Below are 16,359 nucleotides of genomic sequence, written 5' to 3' on the forward strand. Positions count from 1 at the left end.
AGAAGATCAGTCCTGGGTGTTCATGGGAAGGACTGATGCTGAAGCTGAAGCTCCATTACTTTGGCTACTTGATGTGAAGAACCAACTCATAGGAAAAGACCCTGATGCTGGGCAAGATTGAAGGCTGGAGAAGAGGGTGACAAAGGATGAGATGGTTGGATGGCATTACTGACTCAATGAACAAGAGTTTTAGCAAACTCTGGGAGATAGTGAAGGACAGGGAAACCTGGTGTGCTGCAGTTCATGGGGTTGCAAAAAGTTGGACACGGCTTAGCAATTAAACAACACAAAGCTTCTGGTGCTTCTACAGTGTTCAAAAAATAACTTATTAAAAGAGATACAGAATGGGGGGGGGGGACCAAAACCTGTTTTTTTTCCCCTCCCAAAGTGGAAATATCTTTTTTCCTTTGAAAAAATATCTTTTTTTTCTCTTGCTATAAAGAAATTTATACAATGCCAAAGAATACAGAGTAGCACTGCCCAGGAGCACGTTGGGCAGTGATGGGGATGTTCTGTTCCGTGTGGCTAGGCCAGTAGTAATGAGTCATGTGTGTCTGTTGAGCACCTGAAATGTGACTGGTGTGACTGCAGAGCTGAATGTTTAATTTTATTGAAGTATTCAGTTGCTCAGTCATGTCCAACTCTTTGCGACCCCATGGACTGCAGCACACCAGGTCCATCACCAACTCCCAGAGTTTACTCAAACTCATGTCCATTGAGTTGGTGATAACTATCCAACCGTCTCATCCTCTGTCATTCCCTTCTCCTGCCCTCAATCTTTCCCAGCATCAGGGTCTTTTCAAATGAGTCAGTTCTTCGCATCAGGTGGCCAACGAATTGGAGTTTTCAGCTTCAGCGTCAGTCCTTAATGAATATTCAGGACTGATTTCCTTTAGGATGGACTGGTTGGATCTCCTTGCAGTTCAAGAGTCTCAAGAGTCTTCTCTAACACCACAGTTCAAAAGCATCAATTCTTCAGAGCTCAGCTTTCTTTATAGTCCAACTCTCACACCCATACATGACTACTGGAAAAACCATAGCCTTGACTATATGAACATTTGTTGGCAAAGTGGAATCTTTGCTTTTTAATACTTTGTCTAGGTTATGCCGGGGTCCAGCCCCAGCTGATCCAGGGTATTCGAAGCGGGGACGGCGTCGGCGAGGATCAGGATACAATAGCTTCAATTAGATATTAATTAAAGATGTAAAGAGTAATAGAATGAGGATAGCTCAGTGGGAAAATTCAGTGGAGAAAAGAGGCTGAGTAGCTTGGTTTACGCGGGAGACCAATAAAACTTCAAGACAAGAAGTCTGCACCACTTACGTAGGCCGCAGGCGTCCTTCCGTTCTCCCAAAGGAGAGGAGACACTGAGGCCTCCCCGGTCGGATCTTAGAAGCCCAGGCATAATTAGTAAGCATGGCGGGTTCCGCGCTCCAGATGGAGACTCAGCTCGAGTGAGAGAGAGAGCGACATGGGGAGACCAGTATTTCGAGAAACTGATCCCAATTCTTTATTTTCCATGGTCTACTTTTATACACTGAGATGTTATGCAAAAGTCACAGGGGGTCAGCAGTCCTGACTTTTATCAAAGTTAGGTGCTTCATACAAATGTATACAGAGGTCATAGAGGTGTTACATCATCTTCTGGCCAGGGGGCCTGCTGACAATTTATGACCCTCTCCTTGTGACAGTGGTCAGTCAACCAGGACACTTATTTCTCCAGGGGTGATTATTCTTAAAACAGACGCCACCCAAATAAAGTTACATTCCTATAGGGTGAGGGTGTAGTGGGTTTTAGTTAAGGAAAGAATTTACTTAGCCTAAGGTCTAACGTGATTAATATCAAAGGTTAATACTTATTTCTTCTATATATTCATTAATGTGTGTAAGGGCAGGGGATATGGAGACTTAGCAACAAACATTGGCTCAACAAATGAAAAACCCTTCACCAATACAATTTCTAATCAGCCCACTATACTTAACACTTATAGTTTTCTAACTTTTCTAAGGAACCTGTTTTTAGAAGGTTAAAGCATCTTGTGCCTCTCACGGTTGGGAGGCTGTGAGCAATCACATGTGGCCAGACGAGCCTGTCAGGCAGGCTAGAGAACCTTCAGAGGAGTTTGTAGGTTAAAACACTCTTGTCATGCCCAGGAGTTTTTATTAACTGGAGCTCTAAGTTAACTCCTTCTCCGAAAGAGGTGGTGGGGGACAGCCCCCCGTAAAGTCAGAGGTGTAGGTGAGAGCACAAAGTAGTAAAGTAGGCAGGCTGTGGTTATGGGGGTAGATGCTCGAGGATTTCCAGGGGTACTCCTGAGGCTTGATCCCGCCTTTGCGTATGTCGAGCCTCCTTCCTCATGACCTTTGCCATGGGCAGAGTACCTCACTCTGGCCCCCAATAAGGTTAGACATAGCTTTTCTTCCAAGGAGCAAGTGTCTTTTAATTTCATGACTGCAGTCACCATTCACAGTGATTTTGGAGCGCAAAAAAGTAAAACCTGTCACTGCTTCCACTTTTTCCCCTTCTGTTTGCCATGAATTGATGGGACCGGATGCCGTGATCTCAGTTTTTTGAATGTTAAGTTTTAAACCAGTTTTTTCAATCTCCTCTTTCATCCTCATCTTCACCTTTTTAGTTCCTCTTCATTGTCTGCCATTAGAGTGGTATCATCTGCATATACAAGGTTGTTGATATTTCTCCCGGCAGTCTTGATTCCAGCTTGTGATTCATCAATGTGGCATTTTGCATGATGTACTCTCAAATATAAGTTAAATAGGGTGACAGTACACAGCCTTGTCACACTCCTTTCCTAATTTGAACCAATGACTTGTTGCATTTAAGATTTTAACCGTTGCTTCTTGACCCACCTACAGGTTTCTCAGGAGACAGGTAAGTTGGTCTGGTATTCCCATTTCTTTAAGAATTTTCCATAGTTTGTTGTGATGCACACAGTCAAAGGCTTTAGCGTAGTCAGTGAAGCAGAAGTAGATGTTTTTCTGGAATTCCCTTGCTTTCTGATATGATCAAACGAATGTTGGCAATTTGATCTCTGGTTTCTCTGCCTTTTCTAAATCTAGCTTACATCTGGAAGTTCTCCATTCATGTACTGCTGAAGCCTAACTTGAAGGATTTTGAGAATAACCTTACTAGCGTCCAAAATGAGCACAATTATACAGTAGTTTGCCCTTCTTTGGGATTGGAATGAAAACTGACCTTTTCCAGTCCTGTGGCCACTGCTAAGTTTTCCAAACTTGCTGACATATTGAGTGCAGCACTTTAACGGCATCATCTTTTAGGTTTTTAAATAGCTCATCTTTTAAGTTTTTAAATTTCATTACCTTCACTAGCTTTGTTTGTGGTAATGCTTCCTAAAGCCCACTTGACTTCATACTCCAGGATGTCTGGCTCTAGGTGAGGGACCACACCATTGTGATTATTCCTAGTTATTTTTTGTATAGTTCTTCGTGTTTTCTTGCCACCTCTTCTTATCTTTTCTGATTCTGTTAGGTCCTTACTGTTTCTGTCCTTTATCTTGTCCATCCTTGCATGAAATGTTTCTTTGATACCTCCAATTTTCTTGAAGAGATTTCTAGTCTTTCTCATTCTATTGTTTTCCTCTACTTGTTTGCATTGTTCATTTAGGAAGGCCTTATCTCTCCTTACTCTTCTCTGGAACTCTGCGTTCAGATGGGTATATCTTTCCCTTTCTCCCTTGCTTTTTGCTTCTTTTCTTTCCTCAACTGTTTGTAAAGCCTCCTCAAACCACCAGTTTGCTTTCTTGCATTTCTTTTTCTTTGGGATGGTTTTGGTTACCACCTCCTGTACAGTATTATGAACCTCCATCCATAGTTCTTCAGGAACTCTATCAGATCTAATCACTTGAATCTATTTGTCACCTCCACTGTATAATCATAAAGCATTTGATTTAGGTCAAACCTGAATGGCCTGGTGGTTTACCCTATTTTCTTCAATTTAAGCCTGATTTTTGCCATAAAGAGCTCATAATCTGAGCCATGGTCAGCTCCAGGTCTTGTTTTTGCTGACTCCATAGAGCTTCTCTGTCTTCGGCTGCAAAAGATATAATCTATCCGATTTCGGTGTTGAACATCTGGTGATGTCCATGTGTAGAGTCTTTGCTTGTGTTGTTCAAAGAGGGTGTTTGCTAAGATCAGTGTGTTCTCTTGACAAAACTCTGTTAGTCTTTGCCCTGCTTCATTTTGTACTCCAAGGCCAAACTTGCCTGTTACTCCAGGTATCTCTTGACTTCCTACTTTTGCACTCCAGTCTCCTGTGATGAAAGGACATCTTTTTTTAGTGTTGGTTCTAGAAGGTCTTCAAAGAACCGTTCAGCTTCTTCAGTATCACAATATTACTGTGATATTGAATGGTTGCCTTGGAAACGAACCGAGATGATTCTGTTGTTTTTGAGATTGCACCCAAGTACTGCACGTGAGGCTGCAGACAAGTGTGTTGAGTACTTCAGTGATGTGCATGGGGTTGAGTTGTTAAAAACTGAGAAATCTGCGTTTTGTTTTGTCCTGTTGGAATTCCCTGTTCCAGTCACCTGGTGGAATTGCCTAGGAGATCATATAAAGACCTGTCTGGAGTCACTTGCCTGCAGCCTCAAAGACCATTTAAGGCTGACAGGCTTTACTAGTGCTTTGTCTAAGGAGGGGGAGCTGGATGTCATGCTAACAGGGGTGTCTGCCCTCTGCATGACACCTTGGATAGGTTGGTGGTGGGGGCTGCCTCTAGCCTACCTGAGGGGCAAGTGTGTGAATGGCTACATGGGCACACTCTCTGACTTACATCACCCTCTGCCCAGCCCTTCTGGAAAGGCCATCTTTGCTTCATGGTCAGAATTCCACTGGGAATAAATACTTGGGGCTCTCTCTCATTTGAAATGAAGTCTTAATTCCTACCCAAAGTTTAATGGAAATCCTGGCTTGGCAAAGAGAGAATGGTTATGTCAGCCAGGATCTCCTAGAAGTCTCTAAAAATACTCTGTTGTTGCTCATCTGATAGTCTTTTTCTTCTTAAAATAATTTGATTAGTAATCCCATGTAACTAGTTGCTTTTCTCATTTGGCAAATGAGTTTTCATGCACTAAATCTGTTTTAGAAGGTTTATAATATGCTGAGGTCATTTCCATCATGTTCCAAATGATGATTAAAGGTTTTTAGTCTTTATCTGAAAAATATTTTTCTTAAGGACATTGATGTATTTACAGGAAATAATTAAAATGATGCTGCTTGAAAAACAAAGGTCTTATGAAACACAGAAACCTGAGCTCCTTCCCCTTCATTGGTTTAGTCATTTCCAGTACAGAAATTGTAACCCTAAACAATTACTTTCAAGGCCTAAATTCAAAATCCTGAACTTTTCTGGCTACTTTAGGAAAAAGCTGAAGAGATAACAAGGTTATAAGAAATAAAAAGTATATAGAGTGTTTTTGTTTTATTAATTGTACTTTAAAAAAAACTTGGTAAATTCTTAAAATCACTGAAATTAGTTTGAGTACCTAGTTTTTTATTTTTTCAGAACAACCCATATATATATAGCCATGTTATATTGCCAAATATCTAGAAATCTAAAACCTGTTAAATCCCAAATATTATAGGAAACAGTACAGAATATGAATATTGATTTCAACCTCCATTACTTTTAGAGCTAGCTTGTGTATGCCTGTTAGGGAAATTTAAAAAGCATATTATCATTTATTCATCAGAATGTTTTTGTATGTGTGTCACAACATGTGGTAGGAATAAACTCTTTTTTGCTTGGAAGTTTGAAGTACTAGAAGGTCAAGACAAGCTAGAAATGAGGTTTAACATGAAGTTTTTACAAAATTCCCATAATAATTGCATTGGGAGACCAGGAGTTGCTAATATTTGTTGACTACTTAATATGTGCTCAAAGCTCTGCTCTGCACCTCAAATCCATTCAATTGTCCTTTTAATCCTGTGACATAAGTACCTTTGTCACCCTATTTTTAACTAAAGATCCCGAGGCTTTGGAAGTGTTAAGTGGTTTGCCCACCAGCTAGAAAATTTCAGAGCTGAAATTTGAACCCAAGCAGCTTTCACCATCACAGGTCTCGTGTGACAAGGTCTCTCGTGAAATGTGGGCTGAACACTGTGACAGTTAGGTGAATACATCTGCCAGGAACCAGCCATACCTAAAAACAAAGCCAATGTGCAATTACTGAATACCTGCTCAGTGCCAACCTTGATTCCAAGCACTTGACGGGTACTGCCACATTTAATTTGCACCCCGACTCAGTGGACAGATTTTGAGTCAACTCTGGGAGTTGGTGATGGTCAGGGAGGCCTGGCGTGCTGCAGTCCATGGGGTTGTGGAGAATCAGACACAACTGAGCAACTGAACTGAACTGAAGAGAGATATCATTTACACCCATTTTACAAAGAGGTTTAGGGAAGTTAAGTAACTCGCCCACAGTTGTGCTTCACATAACTCATGAAGTTAGGATAGTGTAGTAATGGATTAACATCAGTTTAAGAAAGATTTTTATTAATTTATTGCAAGGATTTCCCTAGTTCTCTTCAGTTTTGATTTTAATCATTGACTAAGATGAATATGCAATAGACAAATTTCAGATGGCACAGCACTGAGTGTGTATATATTGGAAGATGGAACAATATTCAGAAACTGATTTTTGTGTTAATTTGTTTCTTTTTTTACCATTCATGTCTTCAGACATCCCTGGAGAAGGAAATGGCAACCCACTCCAGTATTCTTGCCTGGGAAATCCCACAGACAGAGGAGTCTGACAGGCTACAGTCCATGGGCTCGCAAAAAAGCCAGATACAACTTAGCAACTAACCAACAACAAAGTTCAAAGATAATAATCAAACAGCACTAGCATCTGCTCTCCCTTCTGACCCCAGGCACCCTGTTGCACATGCCGTTCACACTCACGCAGTTGGAAATGGTCCTACTGCTTTCTTGTGTCTTTATTCAGAGTTTCAGTTTAGCAAAATGAATATGTGTATATTCTTCTTTTTCTCTTTTTCTAGTTCATTGTTTCACTTACCAACAAATCATATATCTTTCCATGTCAGTATTGTGAGAGCTTCCTCGTTTTTTCTTATAACGGTGTAGCAGTAATATTTTGTTTGGGTGTACAATAATTTAACTCATTTCTTATTGACCATGACTGGCTGCTGCTGCTAAGTCGCTTCAGTCGTGTCCGACTCTGTGTGACCCTGTAGACGGCAGCCCACCAGGCTCCCCCGTCCCTGGGATTCTCCAGGCAAGAGCACTGGAGTGGGGTGCCATTTCCTTCTCCAGTGCATGAAAGTGAAAAGTGAAAGGGAAGTCGCTCAGTCGTGTCCGACTCTGTGCGACCCCGTAGACGGCAGCCCACCAGGCTCCCCCGTCCCTGGGATTTTCCAGGCAAGAGTACTGGAGTGGGGTGCCATTGCCTTCTCCGACCATGACTGGAGTTGTTTCTAATTGGTTGCTATTGAAAATCATATGCAACAAATACAATATCATTGTTTTAAATTTATTTTTAATATTCACATGATAACACTTTTTTTAAAAGTATTTATTAGGACTGCCCTGGGTCTTCGTTGCTGCACTTGGACTTTTTCTAGTTGCAACAAGCAGGGGCTACTCTGTAGTTGCAGTCTGTGGGCTTCTCATTGTGAGGCTTTTCATGCCGCACAGCACAGGCTCTGTGTGCTTGGACTTCCGTAGTTGCTGCACTTGGGCTCATTGAAGCTCATGGGCTTATTAGTTTCTCCAAAGCACGTGAGATCTTAGTTCCTGGACAAGGAATTGAACCCATGTCCCCTGTATTGACAGGCAGATTCTTAGCCACTGGACCACCAGGCAAGTCCCACAGTCACTGTTTTTGACATACAGTTCTGATTTTTGACAAATATATAGGGTTGTGTAACCACACCCATAATCAAGATACACAACAGTTTCATCTCCCCAAAACTCCCTCGGCTTCCTGTTTGTTATCAACCCCACCTCTGCCAGCCAGGGATCTGCTCTCTGTACTTTCCCAGTGTCCCTGTACCGAAGCCTCTGAGGGCGGCTTCTTTGACTTAACGTAAGGCATCTGAGGTTCAGCCTTCTTGTTACAGAGGATGTTGCTCATCCCTGTTATTGCTCAGTGGTATCGTATGATATGCATGCACCACAGTGTTTTATTCTATCCAAACCGAAGGGCTTTGGATTGTTTCCAGTTTTTTAGACTTATGAATAAAGCTCCTATAAGCATCCATACGCAGATTATAGTATCTTTTTAAAAGCAGCCTTATTGAGGTATCATTTACATACCTTAAGATTAACTCATTTAAACGTGTAAAATTTAATGGATTTTGGTAAATTTACAGAATCAGGCAGCCATCACTATAATCTGATTTTACATTTCATCACACCAGAAAGAAACCTTTGCCCATTTACAGTTAATCCCTCTTCCCACCTCCAACCCTGGAAAACCACTAGTCTGTTTTCTGCCTGTACAGATTTGCTTTTTCTGGACATTTCATGTAAATGGAATCATGCAACATGTGGTCTTTGGCATCTGTCTTCTTTCATGTAGCATAATGTTTTTTAGTTTTGTTCGTATTATATCAGTGTTGCTTTCTTTTTGGTGGCTGAATAATATTCCACTGGAATGTTTATCACATTTGGTTAATCTATTCACTAATTAATGGACATTTAAGTTTATGGTTTTGAGTTACTATGAACAATGCTGCTATGAATGTATGTTTACAAATTTTTGTGTAGATTTTATGTTTTCATTTCTTTTGGATAGATAACTAGGAGTGGAATTGCTTGATCATTATGAAATTTTATTTAACACTTTAAGAAAATACCAAGTGGTTTTTCAAAGTAGCTGTATCATTTTACATTCTCACCAGTACTATGTGAAGGTTCTGGTTTCTCCGCACCCTTTCCAACACTTCTGATTGTCTTTTTTGTTATAGCCATTCTAGTGGGTGTCAAGGGCTGTCTCATTGTGGTTTTAATTGCACTTCCCTGTGCAAGTGACTGATGATACTGAGCATATTTTCATGTGTTTATCAGAATTTGTATATCCTCTTTAATGAAATGCTTATTCAAATGTTTTGCCCATTTTTAAATTGGAATTTTTGTCTTGTATTTTGAATTTTAAGAGTCCTTTACATACTGGATCAAGCAGTTCATTACCTGATATGTGATTTGCAAAATGCCACAGAATTTTTTTTTTAAACGAAGATACAGTAGGTTTTTTTATTGAATAAATATTTCTGCACTTGTTATATGCCTTTGGTTAGTTTCTGGAGTTTTAAAAAGGTTATTTTTGGCAGTGTTGTCTTGTTTTGTCATTGCCTTTGGGGAGAGGACTTTCTGAGCTCTTTTCTCTGCCTTTCTGAAAGGCCCACCTACAGTTTCATCTTGAACATGTAAATTCCCAGAAGATAAATTGCTGGATCAAAGAGTTTGTGTATTTGTAATCTTAATAGGTGTTGACAAATTTTATCCGTAAAGGTTATATCACTTTATAAAGGTATATTTATTCCATAAATTAGAATTATACCTTCTAATTTATAAGGTAAGGCTCAATTTCGCCAATCTGTGTTATTAAACTTTCAGAATTTTGCCAGTCTAAATGAAAATGGTTTCCTGTGGTAGTTTTAACATTTCTTTCTTTGTGAGGAGGGTTGGACATCTTGTCATATTTTAAAAGAACATTCCTTTTCTGTGAGCTTTACTCATATCCTTTGCTCATTAAAAAATTTCGATTATTGATCTTTTCTGTTTATAGGAGCTTATTCCTTTGTGTGACAAGTTGCAAATACAGACTTCCTGGTATGTCATTTTGATCACTTTGATCTTGTTTATGGTTTTCCTGGCATGTAGATGTTGATATGAATATACATATAAATACATATGCATATGTTTAGTTGTTCAGTCATGTCTGACTCTTTGCCACCCCATGGACTGAAGACAGCCAGGCTCCTCTGTCCATGGGATTCTCTAGGCAGGCATGCTGGAGTAGATTGCCACGCCCTCCTCCAGGAGATCTTCCCAACCCAGGGATTGAACCCAGGTCTTCCCCATTGCAGGCAGATTCTTTACCGTCTGAGCCACCATATATAATTATATAATTTATTCATCTTTTTCTGTGGCTTCAGGAGTTGGGGTAATAGGTCTCCCCCACTCCCAAGACAATGGAGGGGCAATGGCATTGGCAAAGAAACGGCAATGGCAAAGAAATAAATTTTCTTCTATAACCTTTATGATCTCTCATTTTAACCATTAAATCTCTGATTCATGAGCAATTTATCCTGCTGAACTATGTTAAGTTTTTCTCCCCCCTTTCTTCAAAAAGTCCATCTCTTAAGCTCGTAATTTGCAATTCCAATACTGAATTTCCATGCATAGATGTATCAATGTTTAGACCTTCTCTTCTGTATCATGTCTTTCTGTCTCTCACTTCAGACACTAATGTCATACTGTTTTAATTATTGAGGTTTCATAATATATTTGTGTGTTTGCTAAGGCTAGTAGCACTCTTGCCTCTCTTTCAGTGGTTTTCCAGGCAACTTCTGCTTTTTTTTTTTTCTTTTCTTTTCCTTAAGGGCTTTAGCATTAGCTTGCCCAGTTTCCCTACTCCACTTCAAAGGAAAAATGATCCTTTTTGTACTTTTATTTCAATCATTTAAATTTTATAGGTTGAATTAGGCAGAATAGACATCTATGTGATATTGTCTTCCTGTCCAAGAATATAATATACTCCTTCAAGTCTTCATTGCAGGTCTTCAGTAATGTGTTAAAATGTTCCTTTAAAGATTCTGTACATTCCCAGTTACATTTATTTCTAGATATTTTATCTTTTTCATTGCTATTGTTAATGGGTGTTTTCTTCCATTACATCTTCTATTAATGGTTATTTGTTTAAAAGATAATAAATGAAGCAATAAGTATAAGAAGAGCTTTTTTAATAGAGATAATTGTGAGGCTCTGACCTGGAATTAAAACAAGCAAAAAATCAGTTAAATAGGAAGAAGATGATTGGAGAAACCATTATAATAGTAGCTACTTATATGCTGACATTTAAACTTTGTCATAATCTCATTAATTTAAACTAGGGTGACCTGTTTATAAGTGAAAGAATGAAGCTTTATTGAGTTAATACACCTTGCTCAAGGTTATATAGCTTCTTAGTGATATTGCTGAATTTTGTCTCCATATCTAACTCCAGAACCTTAACTCTGAACTGATATCCTGTAGTATACCATTCCCTGCATAAAAGGATTTTGTTAAAGGTTCATACTTATAAATTCACAGCAAATTAATAAAAGCCTCACCAGTGAGTGAAATAGTCTTCCTTCATTTTTTAGCAGTTCATGTGTACCATCATTGGAAAACTGGATTCAGTTCTGGGTCTCATAATTAAAATGTAGATAAGCTATCTTTTAATTAGTTCATGCTAGTATGACCAGAAAAGTGAAACTGTGATTTAAAATAACATTGTCCCAATAAAATTTTTTTTTTATTAAAAAAATTAACACTGTCAAATGAATTGATAGTAAGCTCACAGAACACTGAGAATGAGCTATGAATTTTTTAGAATTTCCACTGTTCGAAAATTAATTGAATTTTCTCTTCCTGGTGCCAAGTATAGACCCTGGATTAAGGAGTACATGTTACCTAGAGTAAGTATTCAAGTTACAATTGTTATGTAACATATCACCCGAAACTTCCTGGCTGAAACCCACAGTAGTTACTTATTATCTTCTATGGGTAAGGGATTTGAGGAGGGCAGTTGTGGTTTCGTCTCCGGTTTGGTTGCAGTCAGACAGTGGCTGAAAATACAACAGCAAGGGGAGGTGACTGAAATAGGGGGGCTACCCAGGCATTTCTGTCTCTTCACCTCATCTCAGGGCTGGTATGTGTTCTTCATGGGCTAGTTTTGGCTTCCTCACCATGTAGCAGCCTCAGGGCATCTCAGCAGCTCCAAAGATGAATATTCTGAGACCTAGGCAGATCTATTATGACCTAATCTTATAAGTCATGTACCACCCTTTACCCTATAGCACAGACTAGCCTAAATACAAGCAGAAGCAGCTTAGGCCTCACCTTTTGATGGGAGGAATGCCAGAGTCACGTTGTAATAAGAAGATGTAGGAATGAAGATAGTGTCATGTCTTCCTTTTGAAAATACAACCTGCCACAGTGATGGTTTCCTTTCAGTACAAGAAAGGAGCTTGTGATAGAATTCTGAGGTGAAAAAGGACTGTTTGTGGAGGAATAAGATGTTTTCCTTATCGGGTATGTTCAGAAGAAGTCAGGGTATCCATAAGGTAGTATGGTTGTAGTGTCTGAAATTATACTCCAGTGTTGTAGAAATGATTCTGGGAATGTTTAACCTTAACTACTTTGAACATAATAATAAGTGTTTTTTTAAATTTATGAGTGTGGTTACTGTGCATTAAGATGCATATTATATCACTTTGTGAAAAGTTTAGAACTTTTCTAGATAACTTTCTTTTCTAGTTTTCTAATTTTCCTCCCTAGTTTTCTAGATAACTTTTTTAGATAAGAATATCTTATCAAAAGAACTAAATCAACAACCTAGCTTTCCATCTTAATAAAACCAGAGAAGAAGAACAAACTAAACCTAAGGCAGACAGGAGGAAGGAAGTAATAAAATTTAGAATAGAAATAAATAATAGAGAAAATAAATAATAGAAAAATCAGTGAAACCAAGGGTTTTGATTAGAGTTTTTTGAAAAAAGGGACAAACCTTTAGTTAGACTAAGAAAAAAAGAGGAAAAATTCAAATTACCAGAATCAGGAATGAAAGTGGGAACATTACTACTAACATTACGAAATAAAAAGAATTTTAAGGGGATACTGTGAACAGTGAAATGTCAACAAATTAGGTAACTCAGATGAAATGGACCAATTTTTAGAAAGATGCAAATTGCCAGAACTGATTCATGATGAATTAGAAAATCTGAGTAGACCTGTAGCAAATAAATTGAATTAGTGATGATACAACTTGCCAAAAAGGAAAACCCAGAACCAGATGGCTTCACCAGTTTAAAGAATTAACTCCAATTTTTCATAAACTCTTCCAAAAAATAGAAGATAAGGGAATATTTAACTCATTATTTGAGGCTGATATTACATTGATACCAAAACCAGACAAAGAGAGCACATGAAAAGAAAATCACAGACTATCCCCCTTGTAAATAAAGGTTATAGCAACCCAAGTCCAGCAGCTTATAAAAAGGATCATGTACCATGACAAGTGGGATTTATCACAAGAATGAAAAATTTATTTAACATCTAAAAATCAATGTTATACACTATATAGCAGAATAAAGAGGGAGGGACCCACAATTTTCTTAATAAATACAGAAAAAGCATTTGACAAAATCTAACATCGTTTTGTGTTAAAAACACCCCAAACACTAGGAATACAAGAGAGTGTTTCCAGCCTGATAAAGGGCATCTGTGAAACACCTGCAGCCAGCAGCATACTAATGGTGAGAGACTGAACGCCCCTGCACTTGGATTAGGAACAAGAAAGGACGTCCGCTCTTGCCACTTCTGCTCAGCATTGTACAGTGTCTAGCCAGGGAAATAATGCAAGAAAAGAAATAAAAGGCATCTAGATTAGAAAGGAAGTAAAACTGTTTAAATGAAATGTCTAGAATATAGGCAAGTACACAGAGACAAGAAAGTGGTACCAAAGGCTGGGGGAAAAGGGGGATTTAGGAGGTGATGGCAGAAAGTGAAGAGGAACTAAAAAGCCTCTTGATGAAAGTGAAAGTGGAGAGTGAAAAAGTTGGCTTAAAGCTCAACATTCAGAAAACGAAGATCACGGCATCTGGTGCCATCACTTCATGGGAAATAGATGGGGAAACAGTGGAAACAGTGTCAGACTTTATTTTTGGGGGCTTGAAAATCACTGTAGATGGTGACTGCAGCCATGAAATTAGAAGATGCTTACTCCTTGGAAGGAAAGTTATGACCAACCTAGATAGCATATTCAAAAGCAGAGACATTACCTTGCCAACAGAGGTTCGTCTAGTCAAGGCTATGGTTTTTCCTGTGTCATGTATGGATGTGAGAATTGGACTGTGAAGAAAGCTGAGCACCAAAGAATTGATGCTTTTGAACTGTGGTGTTGGAGAAGACTCTTGAGAGTCCCTTGGACTGCAAGGAGATCCAACCAGTCCATTCTGAAGGAGATCAGCCCTGGGATTTCTTTGGAAGGAATGATGCTAAAGCTGAAACTCCAGTACTTTGGCCACCTCATGTGAAGAGTTGACTCATTGGAAAAGACTCTGATGCTGGGAGGGATTGGGGGCAGGAGAAGGGGACGACAGAGGATGAGATGGCTGGATGGCATCATTGACTTGATAGACGTGAGTCTGGGTGAACTCCGGGAGCTGGTGATGGACAGGGAGGCCTGGCATGCTGCTATTCATGGGGTCGCAAAGAGTCGGACACGACTGAGTGACTGAACTGAACTAATGGGGGTGGGGTCTCTTTTAGATATCATGAGATGTTCTGAAATTAGATAGTGATGGTTGCACACCTGTGACTGCTGAAGATCTTAAAATTGTACACATTAAAATGATGGATTTTATAGTATGTGTATTATATCGCAACAACAAAAACCACTTATCTACAACTGTTGTTTCACAGCTGTTTGAAATTGCAGTTTTATAATGTATGCTAAAGTGTTTAATGGAGAGAATTCACAACAATTTTGAAAGGACCATGCTACAGTGAGAATAGATTATTTTGTATTTAACTAATGGCATTAGAAACTTAGGTAAAATTATACCATCTGCTAGAGTGCTGTTGCAAAACTCTGAATATTAGCTTTCATTTGGTTTGTACTCTGAACTGTTGTCTCAGAGTGCAGTATTAACACATTTTGCATAAAGTTAGACAGTGATGAAATAATATCTAAGAAGTAATTTGTATTAACAGATTCCTGAAACCTTGAAAAGACCAAGTTTCCAGTATGAGGTGCCCTTGGCATCAACATCAATTTAAAAATGTTTCGTGGTTGAACCTGCCTTATCCATCTTCCTCTTGCTCAGCTTGTGGGATGGGCAGCCTTCTCCCACTCCTGGACACACTGAATGGGCATGTTGAGGAGGTGACACTGAAGTCTAGTGATGGATTTCTGCCCTCACTAATTATTAAGTTATGTGCTAACCAAAGTCAGCTGTGTTTATTCTTAAATATGTTTATTCCAGTAGTAGTAGTAATCATAATTATGTAGTTTAACCAAATATTATGTAAACTGATGAACTGTGCATGCAAAAATGTTAAATGTCTGGGACCACAAAGCCATGTTACTTAATACTTTTAAATTGAGTGTGGGCAAGAAACTAAATTGGCTTCAGAACTGTAAAAATATAGACACACACTGTGCTCAAAATCCTTTAAATTTTTGTTCTACTTTAAATAAATGGAAACTAGGAGTCATAGACAGTGGTGGTTTATGCCAGAGGGCTGACATCTACAGAGAGACGGCCTTGACTCTATATTGGAAGACTGGCAAACACATGGGTCTTTCTTTCTGCACTCCGACTTAAAGAAAATGTCTGACAATTTATGTATATCAGTTGTAATGATTCCTCTGTTAACTGAGTTTTTCATTTTACCCAGTATCTAGTGTGGTTGCCTCAGACAAGAGGGTTGCTCTTCTGAGTACTGGATTATAAGTTAGAGGACTTGTACAGAGGACTCGTGGTTCCCAGCTATGCTACTTAACTAGTCAAGATAGCTTGGATAAGTAAATTAAGCTTCATCTTTTTTCATGTATTAATATTTTGCAATACTTTGTTTAATATCTTTGCTTAAATTGAAATTCAAATTCTACTGATTTCTGATATCAGAAAGAGTAAAGAGCTTAGAAAACAGCAAAAAAAAGACCACCCTCCTAAAAGGAGGAGGGGCCCTTACTCGTCCCCTTTCTTTCTGTTTTTCTCTTTCTCTCTTCTCTTCTTCCTTCCCCTCACAACTCCTCTCCCTGCCTTATAGAACTTAGAAATAGGAGTACAGTATATATTTTTTATCTGTTAAGTAAAACATTTGTTTAATCTGTTTATAAATGTTTACTTTTAGCTTTTAAATCAAATGCCAATTTATGGTTCAACAAAACTAGAGTTTGTTTTTAACCTAGTGTTTGATAAATGTGGAAATCATTTCAGCTTAAAATTAATCCTCCAATCAGTTCTTATTCTCTGAGAATCATTCATTTTGGATCAACTTGGAAAATGTAATTGTTCAAGCTAAAAAGATTTGGGTTTTGGCTGTTTTACTTGTGGAACAAATAAAATTTTCTAGCCTTTTCTGT

The 16,359-nt window shown here is 38.7% G+C and overlaps 1 protein-coding gene across 16 annotated transcripts in view; it reads left to right on the forward strand.

Annotated features, from left to right (window-relative positions):
• MRTFB (myocardin related transcription factor B) overlaps nt 1-16,359 on the forward strand; it is a 315,742-nt gene that overhangs the window by 156,089 nt on the left and 143,294 nt on the right. For 3 of the 16 annotated variants that reach the window (XM_059881261.1, XM_024984788.2, XM_024984786.2), the window contains one exon: nt 9,790-9,833. The exons of 11 other annotated variants lie outside the window; for them this stretch is intronic. The gene's annotated coding sequence lies outside the window, so the exon portion shown is untranslated. Of the gene's footprint in view, nt 1-9,789; nt 9,834-10,928; nt 12,300-16,359 lie in introns of those variants that run through there. 2 more of the 16 variants (XM_024984790.2, XM_024984793.2) reach the window with 2 other exon arrangements.

The sequence above is a fragment of the Bos taurus genome, chromosome 25 (genome assembly GCF_002263795.3).
Source record: "Bos taurus isolate L1 Dominette 01449 registration number 42190680 breed Hereford chromosome 25, ARS-UCD2.0, whole genome shotgun sequence".
Classification (NCBI taxonomy): Eukaryota; Metazoa; Chordata; class Mammalia; order Artiodactyla; family Bovidae; genus Bos; species Bos taurus.